This window comes from Dipodomys merriami, unplaced genomic scaffold, assembly GCF_024711535.1.
Source record: "Dipodomys merriami isolate MVZ:Mamm:240054 unplaced genomic scaffold, mDipMer1.0.p SCAF_1, whole genome shotgun sequence".
In the NCBI taxonomy this organism is placed as follows: Eukaryota; Metazoa; Chordata; class Mammalia; order Rodentia; family Heteromyidae; genus Dipodomys; species Dipodomys merriami.
The window spans coordinates 44,272,528-44,284,818 of record NW_027202270.1 but is presented as its reverse complement, the minus strand read 5'-3'; positions in this window follow the sequence as shown (position 1 = coordinate 44,284,818).

Genomic DNA, 12,291 nt, shown 5'->3' with positions numbered 1-12,291 from the left:
TTTTTACAGATTCTCAGCCTTTGAGTATGACAAGATGTTCTTGGTTTGGCATAAACATTTCCTGCCCAAATACCCCTTTTGAGGGGAAATTGTATTTAGAGGCCACAGAAACTGAGTTCTGGGATAGATCACTGGCCCAGGATTCATTACTATTTCTGGACCATTTCAGTAGATAGAATTAGCAAATTTTTGTGTGCTAGTCCTAGGGCTTAAACTCAGGGCCTGGGTGCTGTCTCTAAGCATTTCCCCCACCCCCCCCAAGGTTTGTACTCTATCACTTGAGCCACTTGCGCATCACTTCTGGCCTTTCTTATTGATGCATAATTGGAGATGAGAGTCTCAAAGATTTTCCTGCCAGGGCTGGCTTTGAACCATAATCCTCAGATCTCAACCTGTTGAGTAGCTAGGATTACAGACAAGAACCACTGACACTCAGCATAAAATGTTTTTCAATTGAAAATTTATCATGTATTTATATTTGGAGTTGAAGAGTATATAGCTTTTACTTCTATCCCTTTCACATACATAATAATTTAGAATGACTAGACTGATATTACTAACAATATAACTACTGGATTTTTTAAAAAGTAAGTTTGAGCTGGACACACCTGTAACCAGACACTTGTAAAGCTGATTCCCAAGAATCACAAATTGTAGGACAGCCTGGGGATCTGAGAGAGGCTCACTTAAATTTTTTTTAAAGATAGGATTTTACTTAACTAGCATCATGATCTATACCAAAAATATACTTGTAATAGAACTTCATGAATGGTGGCATAATCAAGGGGCCCCAGTGACTGATAAACTATGAAATCAACTTTAATATGAAAAAAAATCTTTCCTGAGATATAGTTCACAAATCATAAATGTGTAGAAAAGCAGCAGCAGCAATAACACCAGAAGCACTCAGTGGTAGTGTTTCTTGAACAGGCTTGAGCCACTGGATTCAATTTCCAATCTCATTTTTTTTAAGTTTGTTTTTTACTTTTATACTTCTTTTGATCTTAGGTTTTTATCTTTGCCAAATTATAATATTTTGAAATAGCTATTTTCCGTGCAGTTAAACCCGTTCAGTCTACAAATGGTTTGTAATTTCAACTTTAATTTTCATAATCATTTTAATCTTGTAAAATATTTTCATTATGCTAAAGTCAAATCTCTAAACAAAATACATCGGGGCTATCTCGCTTCTATCACAATTCCTTTCTCTGAGAGGTTTTTAAACAATTATTTAAACTAGTAAATCTACAAACTGCAGAAATTACAAATTGCTTGAGGCACCAGCATCCCCATTTTCTTCCAGTTCACCTCATACTGCCTTCTTTCCATTTTATTTGCCCAAAATGAGGGAAATGGCAGTGAAGACAGTGATGGTTTTGCATGGGTAAAGCTGTGGTCAGCAATTGAAAATAGCCCATTGTTTTATTCTGCTTTTTGTGTTTGTTAAGGTTACAAAGCTGCAAGGAAGCCATTACACATTCTTTTTGTGGCTAGATCCTTTTCTCTCTGTGAATCAAATCAGTCACAGCAGAACAACAGCAACACCATAGTCCCTGTATCTATGAGTGGTGGCATAATTGAGGGGCTCAGTAACTGATAAACTATGAAATCACCTTTAACAGGAAAAAATGTTTGCTGAGATATAATTCACAAATCATAAATGTGTAGAAAAGCAGCAGCAGTAGCAGCATCAATAACACCTGAAGCACTGGGCTCTTTGCCTAGTGAACTGCCAGTTTTCCTTAATGGCATCCTAATAAACTTTTGTTTCTCCTGCTTCTTTTTACCAACCTCCATAAAATCCACACAAAATGGTGGCCCATAAGGGAAGATTTGGAGGATTATTTCCATTTCCTATCAGGATCTTTGGTAATGCTGCACCCAGACTCAGAGACAACTGAAGGTCTGTAGGCACGGTCACCCCCTGATGATTTGGAAGTCTCTTCTCAAATACCTGGAACCCACTGCCTTTAGGAATGAAGGATGTGAGACTTAGACACTCCAGGGGAACGCTCCCTTGGAATTTGTGGGACTCTTGCTAGAGCAATTCTAATAAAATTACTAATAAAATTCTAGTAAAATTGCTAGAGCAATTCTAATAAAACCCCAAAATTGGAGGAAAGAAGTTTGCCTACCTGCAGGCTGCAAATGTGAGAACTCTGACCTCTCCATTTCAAACCCCAACTTCCAAACCCACTTTTTATTTCCAAATTCTTTTTATCAGCTTTTCAGCTAGCATCATCTATGCCCTGTGGAAAGAATTTCAATGCTGATGCCCACAAAGTTATGGATAATCTACAGCATGGGTTTCATCCCCTACTGTCTGACTCTCCAGTGCCACTTAGTCCCCTGTACTAGGCTTCCAAACAATTCTGTTCCCATATCCAAGTAGATCCCAACATGTCTCCCCTGACTGCCCCATAATCTGCTAGGACAACATATATAGAGGCAGGAACATCTCCAGAAACCTTTTATGAGACATTTACCCTGCTGAAATTGGAATATTTTGTTGTTGTTGTTGTTGTTCTGTCAGGAGTGAATGTGGAGGTCTCTTAAGGAGACATAATGGAAAGAAAAATACCAAGGGTCAATCCAAACACATGAAATGGGTCAGATGGAATATAGAACTAACAACCAAGCTGGTGAGATGCTCTGTGCCTAATGTAAACCATGCTCCTAGAAAAGTTAAGGAAGTCTCTGACAAAGAAACAGCTAATCAGAAAAATCTTTGTAACACTGTGAAAGTGAGTTCCTAACCTCACATTGAAGCAGCAGCAATAATATTAGCAGCACTATGCTCTTGTGCCTAACTGCCCACCATTTTTCTTTAATGATATACTAATAAATTTTGTCGAGTTTAAACAAAGACATAGAAGTCAGTGGTTCATAGTATATGCACACAGTCACCACTGTCTAATTCCATAACATTTTAATCATCCAAAAGGGATCTCTGTATCCACTGGCTATCACTCACATCCCTCAGGTCTTTCTAGCTAACCTACTAATCTACTTTTTTAGTTGCTGTAGACTTGTTGATTCTAGATATTTTATCTTCAAAAAAATGATGCAGTATGTATTCTTTTGTGTCTGGCTTTCTTTGCTTACTGTTTCAAAAGCCCAAGCCATACTGTAGTATATATTAGTAACTCACTTCTTTTTCTTTCTCCATTCCCTAAATTTTCACAAAATATAGATCAATAAACTCATAACCATTTTTTAATGTCCAGGTCATTAGTATTAAGCATATTCCCATATTGTGTTAAGTCCACCATCCTATCTTAGCAATGCTGTAAGAAACCATCAATTGAAAATAAACAGGAAATTGTAATCTCAACAAATCCTGGACCCAGATGTATAAATCCCAGTCAAAGATGAGTAAATCCCCCTCAAAAATGAATAATGCCACAAGAAAGAACATAAGTGAAAGCAAGGAGGAAGAAAATCCAAACATTGAACTAAATAAAACAACAGTAAGATTCCTTAATAAAATTGAATAAAAAACTGGTTAAAAAGGGCTGGGAAGGTGGCTCAGTGGTAGAGTGCTTGCCTTGCATGCCTGAGGCCCTGGGTTCAATTCCTCAGCACCACATAAGAAAAAAGCCAGAAGTGGCGCTGTGGCTCAAGTGGTAGAGCGCTAGCCTTGAGCTGAAGAGCTGAGGGACAGCGCCCAGGCCCAGAGTTCAGGCCCCACAACCGGACCCAAAAAAAAAAAAAACTGGTTAAAAAATTGGGTAAATTAGCTGGGAAGGTGGCTCAGTGGTAAAGCGCTTCCCTTGCATGCATGAGGCCCTGGGTTCGATTCCACAGCACCACATAAAGCAGAAAAAAGCTGGATGTGATGCTGTGGCTCAACTGGTAGAGCACTAGCCTTGAGCTGAAGAGCTGAGGGACAGCGCCCAGGCCCAGAGTTCAGGCCCCACAACCGGAACCCCCCCCCCCAAAAAAAATTGGGTAAATTCAAAGAATGTTTGAACAAACAATCAATATAAACAGCTGAATAAACTAAATAAAGCAATGAAGGATATGTGACAGAAATTCAATAAAGAGTTGGAAACACTGAAAAAATCAAGTAAAAATCCCCTAGAAATTAGGACTCAATAGTCCCCCTCCCCCATTAGAAGCTCAACAGAAAGCCTAGGTAATAGAACAGAAGAAGTTGAAAACAAGGTATCAGAGGTTGAAGACAAAGCAAAGGTATTACATCTAACAGTCAAACATGCTGACGGCACCTCAGACTCCATCAAGAGATCAAAGCTATGAATTATAGTGCTAGGTTAGAAAGAAATAAAAGCTAAGGACTTGAGAACCTACTCAACAAAATAATACAGAAAATTTCCCCAACCTTGAGAACAAAAGTATCATCTGTGTGACAGAAACTTGCATACCTCTAACAGGGAAGAACAGACTAACTATACAAAATAAAGATATTGAGAGCGTCAAAAGAGAGGAGGGAAGTGACTTAAAATGGCAAGCCCATTAGAATAACAACAGATTTCTTGATGCAGACAGTAAATTCAAGAAAGGCATGGAATGACATAATTCAAGACCTGAAGAAACTGCCAACTCACACTTCGTTACCTAATGAAGTTATCCATCAAAATTAATAGAAAAAAATTTTAAAAACTTTCTGTGATAGGGGCTGGGAAGGTGGCTCAGTGGTAGAGTGCTTGCCTTGCATGCATGAGGCCCTGGCTTCGATTTCTCAGCACCATATAAGCAAAAAGAAAAAAAGCCGGAAGTGGCGCTGTGGCTCAAGTGGTAGAGCGCTAGCCTTGAGCTGAAGAGCTGAGGGACAGCGCCCATGCCCAGAGTTCAGGCCCCACAACCGGACCCCCAAAAAAATTTTTAAAAAACTTTCTGTGATAAAAGCTAAAAGATTAACAACTATAAAAACAACACCACAAAAGATACTTCAGGGAATGGTTCTTTTTGAAGAAGAAAATCATAAGAAAAATTCAGAAAAGCATAAACCCTGCTAGAAGAGTAAATTAACATTAAGTATTAATGGTCTTAACTCTCCAACCAAAAGATATAGAATGGCAATTTGGATTTAAAAAAAAAAAAAAAGACCAACCATTTGTTGCCTACAAGAAGCACATCTGACTGACAAACAGGTTTAGGGTGAAAACCTTCCACAGAAATGAACTCTGAAAGCAGTGAGGATTAACCATAATCTTATCTAATAAAATAGTCTTTACAATCAGTCAGAAGAGACAGAAAATATTGTCACTTCATATTAATAAAGGGAATGGATGATTCATATAAAGGAAATTAGTTATTAACATATAGGCACCAAATAGCAATGTACCATTTGTTAAACAGACACCTCCAGACTGACAAGCACTGATAGACCCCAGAATGGAATAGTTGTCCCTCGCTATGTTGCGTTTCACTTATTGAGACTTCTTTGCATCATGCTTTCTTTCCCCCAATACATAAATAGTGATCCCTCACCTATTGTGGGAGTCCATTCCAGAGACCCCCGCATTAGGTGAAAATCTGCCAAGTACTGATAAGTGAACCTCCATATAGCGAGGAACGGCTGACTATATGCTGCTGCATATAGGGTCTCCTACTTGCTAGGCAGATAGTCTGCCACTTGGGCCAAAGCAGCAGCCCTTTGGCTTTATTTTCAAAGTAGGATATAGCTGTATGCCTTGGCTGGCCCAAGCTGTAATATTCCTCCTTGTGCTTTGACATGTCACTGGAGGTGAAAGACATGCACTACTACATCCAGCCATTGTGTTTACCTTATAGCTTTGATAATAGGTATGCAACATCACACCCAGCCATTGGCCTTTGGTTGAAATAGTCTCATTGACATTTAAGCCCAGCTGGCCCCAAACTACAATCTCTTGATTTCTGTCTCCCAAGTAGATAGGATTACAGGATTGAGCCTGTGCCTGGCTCTCCTGACAATATTTTTTCAGAGACTTACTATTTCAACTAAGTTTCTAACAATTTACTAACTCTTCCAGCAAGGAGGAAAATGTAATATTCTCCAAAAAAAAATTGATGCTTTTAAGCTAGACAACAGTACCTCATGCCCATACCCATAATCCTCTACTCAGGATATTTAGATATGAGGACAATGGTTCAAACCCTGCCCAGGCAGAAAAGTCCATGAGACTCTTATGTCCAATTAGTTCCCAAAAAACTGAAGTGGAACTGTGGCTCAACTGGTAGCATGCAACCTTTGAGCAAAAATACTTAGAGACAGTGTCCAAGACCTAAGTTCATATACACACAAAAACACGCTATTGAAGTTGCATTATTTGATACCTGCTCTAATTCCTGTTACTGTTTTGGATGACTTTTTGACAGTTGCAGCAAATGGCAGCTGTTTCCTTGGCTGAGTCTAATGTATAAGCTCATAGCAAAGAAAGGGGAAATTTTTAAAGCAATTGAATAGAGGTGAGCTTGTAAATAAAGGATTAAAAATCTGAAAAGAGCAGCGAATGTACTAATTTCTCTTTTATACAACTTCTCCTTGTCATAAATGCCCTTATTTTTAACATTAGTTTCCAGGGTGTTAAATATTACTTGTATACTTAAATATTCTCTCTTAAGACCTATTTTAAAACATAAAAAGAAGCTTGAATGTAACCTTGCTAATATAAATAATTCTGACTTTTCAAACACAAGGAGAGAGAAACTACTGTCATCAAATGCATTACCTTGCAAGAAGTAAATTATACTTCTTTAAAATTCAAGAGAAGATCAAGGAAACTTGGTTTTACAATTATAAAAAAAATGATATTTAGATGGGTGCCGATGACTCACACCTGTAATCCTACTACTCAGGAGGCTCAGATCTGAGGATCGCAGTTCAAAGCCAGCCCAGGCAGGAAAGTCCCTGAGACTCTTGTCTACAGTTAACCACCAGAAAACTGGAAGTGTTGCTGGGCTGAAGTGGTAAAGTGCTCACCTCAAGCTGAAGAGCTCAGGGACAGCACCCAGGCCCAGAGTTCAAGCCCCACAACCAACCAAAAAAATTCAGCCCTCCAATGTCTGCCTCCCCGGTGGCTGAGATTACAGTGTTGCCTTTGTGTCAGTAAATTTTAATTTTAATTACAGAAGCAACCATTCTTCAAAGCTTATCTAACCTGTATTGTATATACATTTTCGAAAAAAACTTTAGACTTGCCTCTACTGTTTAAAAATGACTTTACTAATTCTATGACACAGTGAACAAAAGTAATAGTATCTTTTCAAAGACTTAAAATGACTGCAATGCAGAGACACAGAAAGGCACTCTAATCAACCCCAGAAATCTGACAGATATTTTTTAATTGCCTTTTTTTTTGAGGAGTGAGGGAGAAAAGAGAATCTGGGAAGAAGAGAGAAGAAGATGGGCCTTTCAATGATTGACATTAGTAAGTTCTGATTTCTACCTTAAAGAAGATCTTGCATTCACTGTTGTTGTTGGTGGTGGTGGTGGTGGTGATGGTGGTGTTATTGTTTTTCACTTTATTTTTAGTTGTACTAGAGATTGAACTCAGGGCCTCACACTTACAAGGTAGAAGTATTGAGCACACATCCAGCACCATTTTGCATTGGCTATTTTGAGATAGACTCTCACTTTATACCAGGCTCTCTTGGGTTGTAATCCTCCTACTTGGAATTCCCCATGTTACTGGGAATGATAAGTATGTACCACAGTGCCCCACCATTAATTGGATTACTGGCCTGAACCACCCCATTGGGCTAGCTTTCTTTTTTTTTTAATGCCAGTATAATGATGTTTTAAACAGATATGTTTTTTACTAGTAATTTTTCTCTAACGTGTAACCACATTTTCTAGTAAAGTAAGAAAAAGTGGTGATTCTTTAAAATATAAAACAGATGACAGTCATTGTGGATAGTCAACAACTTGATATAAACTACAGATGGGTCAATCTATTTGGAAAATATGGATTCATAATCAAAGTCAGCACCACAAGATATAAGACAGGAAAGCTATGAACAGGGGAAGGAGAAAAGGAGAGAAGGAGTTGCTGTTTGAAGAACTGTAGAAACATAAAGCAGGATGCCATCCCAGGTGGTTCTTGGCTCATTCTGGTTCTATTGGTTGGCCTGTGTTTGCAGGTTGTGTCTATTTACCTTAGTACCTCTAGGTTCTTCCCATCCTCCTCACCTAGAATTATAGATTTCAACACTTGAGAGCCTCCTCAATGCCCAGGTACTGTATTTAAATTATACTTTTTTTCCCTCATTATCCTTACGTTTACTCCAGCTACTGTGCAATAAGATCAGACCCTAATTCACCCTCATAAAGCACAGGAAATGGATGTCAGCTCCCACTACCATGTCGCCAAACTTTCCTTTATGATAGCCCCAAAGACGACTTGTCAACTATTCAAAAGAAGCCCAGGCTTTTGCTAATGGAACAGACATTTTTACCTTCAAGGCTAGTCATTGGGACAGGACATTACCAAAGCAACAGTTTCACAGAGTTTTATATATAAGTTTTGAGTAAATGTTTAGCTTTGTCAAAATCCATTTATGCCTTGGGTAATCTTATGGACCTGTTTTTTTTGTTTGTCTTATAAAAGCAAAAATAATTATTCTAATTCTTCTTTTGTACTCAAAGCTGAGTTTGTTTATTGTTTAATCATTTATCTACATTTCAAATTGTTGTTGTTATTTGCAGTGTTGGAACTCAAACCCTTCTAAGAGGCATGGTATCAGTGAACAGTACCCCTAGCCCTAGGTCTTATTTTCACCTTACTTGATGAAAGAATATCTGGAACAATTAGAAACTCAGATGCCAATTTCCAAGTCTTTTTTTTTTTTTTTTTTTTAGGTTGGTGGCTTGAATTCTGGGCCTGGGCTCTGTCCCTGAGCTCTTCAGCTCAAGGCGAGCATTCTACAACTTGAGCCACAGCACCACTTCCAGTTTTCTGGTTTTTTGGAGATGAAAGTCTCACGGATTTTCCTGCCTGGGCTGACTTTGAACCGTGATCCTCAGATCTCAGCCTCCTGAGTAGCTAGGATTATAGGCATGAGCCAACAGCAACAGCTGTAAGTCATTTTTAAGCTTTGCCTATGTAAAATAAATATATTTTCTCTGTTGTTGGTTTTTAATAGGTCTCTTGCTGGTAGTTCAATGAGAGAAAATGTTCCAGATCATTTTAGGTTTGGCCCATGTTGTATAATATTTAAAGAAAGTCAAAAGGAGTTGGCTTACAGAGCATTAGGATTCTTCTTGTAAGCCATAGTTAGACATACCATTGCCAATGCCCTTTTGTGTGAATCTACATATAGAACAATAATACACATGTCCCTTGTTCTACAGTTATGTCAGATTGGTGCTGATAAAAGTCTCACTGATCAAAGGCTCTAAGGACTGAGCCCAGAAACTATTTTCCAAACGGTCCTCAAAACCAGGAAACTTTAGGAGATGAACAGGGATAGAATACATAAGAGGAGTTAATGATGGAAGGGGTGACATTGATCAAGGTGTATTATACCCATAAATAGATATGTTAAATTGAAATTCCTTTGTACAACTATTTGAAGATAGTTTAAAGAAAAAAGTCTTCAAGGATTAAGAGTGCAGGAGTTATAGCTCACTGGTAAAGCATTTACCTATTATGCACAAAGCCCTGAGTTGATTCCCAGAATTACAAACACACACATCAATATACACACAATACTTTTCAGGCTATTATTATTATTATTATTATTATTATTATTATTATTATTATTGTGGACACTACTGGAGCTTCAGCTTAGGGCCTCATGCTTTCTAGGTCAGGATATGTGCAGTAACTTTGAGCATCATTGTTTTAGGAACTATATAATCAGTCAATCTTGGTTTGTTAGAGCAACCATATCCATTTTAGGAATCCATCATGACTTCAAACATTTTGTTTTATATGCACCCAGAAGCTTTTTTTTTTCTTTTTCTTTTCTTTTTTTGTCGGTCATGGGGCTTGAACTCTGGGCCTGGGCACTGTCCCTGCACTCTTCAGCTCAAGGCAAACACTCTGCCTCTTGAGCCACAGCACCACTTCTGGTTTTCTAGTGGTTTATTGGAGATCAGAGTCTCACAGACTTTTCTGCCCAGTTTGGCTTTTAACCCTGATCCTCAGATCTCAGCCTTCTGAGGAGCTAGGATTACAGGCGTGAGCCACAGGTGCCTGGCTTTTCTTTCTTTTCTATGAGCTCAATTTTAGGTTCTGACAATAGGTTACCCCTTGGAATAATCAAAGTCCTTTTTTAACCTATGCTACCTAATATTCCACAAGTAAAAGTAACATAAAAGTTCTGTTTCTGGCCGGGCGCTGGTGGCTCACGCCTATAATCCTAGCTACTCAGGAGGCTGAGATCTGCTGCAATCATGTTTATGATTCTTTTATCTTTATTATTTTTTTTACCATATTTAATTATAAACCTAAATAATGGGGCTGGGAAAGTGGCTCAGTGGTAGAGTGCTTGCCTTGCATGCCTGAGGCCCTGGGTTCAACTCCTCATAAGAAAAAAGAAAAAAGCCAGAAGTGGCACTCTGGCTCAAGTGGTAGAGGGCTAGCCTTGAGCTCAAGAACTGAGGGACAGTGCCCAGGCCCAGAGTTCAGGCCCCACAACTGGACCCGCCCCCCCCAAAAAACCTAAATAATGTATGGTTCAATTGTGCATATTTTAAAAAAACTGTAGTCTGAAAACTTGTCTTCTCAATATCGTGTTTGTAAGATTCAACACTCAATATGAGTAATTATAGCTCACTTACTCTGTCCACAGAATTTGATTGTTTAAACATACTACTATTTTGTGTTCAACATTTCATTGGGGATCATTGGGTTAGAAAATCAATATATTTGTAATATGTGTAATGAACAAATACGCTTTTTAAAAATTTTTATTTTATTTGTGAACATACTGTACAGAGGGGTTACAATTACATGGGCAGGATAATGTGTACATTTCTTACCAAGCATTGCAGCCTCCTCCTTTGGTTTACCCTTCACATCCCTTCCCAGCCTCCCCCTCCCCCCAACAAATACGCTTTTGAGAATGTATGAATGGATGCCTTTTGGAAGTAGAATCACAGAGTTGTCCATCTCTATCTTCATTAGTTTTAAAGGCAAACTGTTTTATAATGCACTATTTCAATTTCTGTTCCCATACATAGTTCATGAGAATCTCACACCCTGATCAATAGTTGTAGTCCTACTTTTAAAGATATGGTAAATGTACAATAATATCTCTTCATTGCCATAATTTGTATTTCTGTGATGATCAGTAAGATTAAACAATATTTCATATGTTTATTGGCCACACGTATTTCTTAACTGTAAAATGCCTGCTCATGCTTTCTTGTCATTTTTCTATTGTTTTCTTCTTTTTATATTGATTCATGAAAGATCCTTAGGTTCTAGATGTCAGTAATCTGTTACTATGTGAGTTGAAAATATGGTCTTCCAAATGATAACTTGTCCTTTCCTCTGTGTGTGTGTGTGTGTGTGTGTGTGTGTGTGTGTGTGTGTGTGTGTGTGTGTGTGTGTGTGTGTTTGAACTTGGGGCCTAGACACTGTCCCTTTGCTTTTTTTTTTTTTTTTGCTCTCAGCTTGTGTTCTACCACTTGAGTCCACAGCTCCACTTCCTCCATTTTCTTTTTTCCTTCCCTTTTTTTTTGTTGTTCATGGGGCTTGAACTCTGGGCCTGAGCACTGTCCCTCAGCTCTTCAGCTCAAGGCTAGCATTCTATCACTTGAGCCATAGCGCCACTTCTGGTTTTCTGAGTGGTTAAATAGAGATAAGAGTCTCACAGACATTCCTGCTTGGGCTGGCTTTGAACCACGATCCTCAGATCTCAGCCTCCTGAGTAGCTAGGCTTACAGGCTGAGCCACTGGTGCTTGGCGTGTTTTTCTCTTTTGCTCTGTCAATTTTTTTTGTAGAGGGAACATTTGATTAGAAACTTCTGATCTATAAAAATTCTCCGTTACCTTTTAATTAAACTTTATAATTTTTTTTTTTTTTTTTTTTTTTGGTCATGGGTCTTGAACTCTGGGCCTGGGCGCTGTCCCTGAGCTCTTCAGCTCAAGGATAGCACTCTACCACTTGAGCTACAGCACCTCTTCTGGTTTTATGGTGGTTTATTGGAGATAAGAGTCTCATGGACTTTCCTGCCCCGGCTGGCTTCGAACCATGATCCTCAGATCTCAGCCTCTAAGTAGCTAGGATTACAGGCGTGAGCCATCAGTGCCGCCTAACATAAATTTTTTTATAAATTTTATTCTTAGGTGATTTAGTCATACTTACTTTATCTTTGACAATAATTTGTGATCA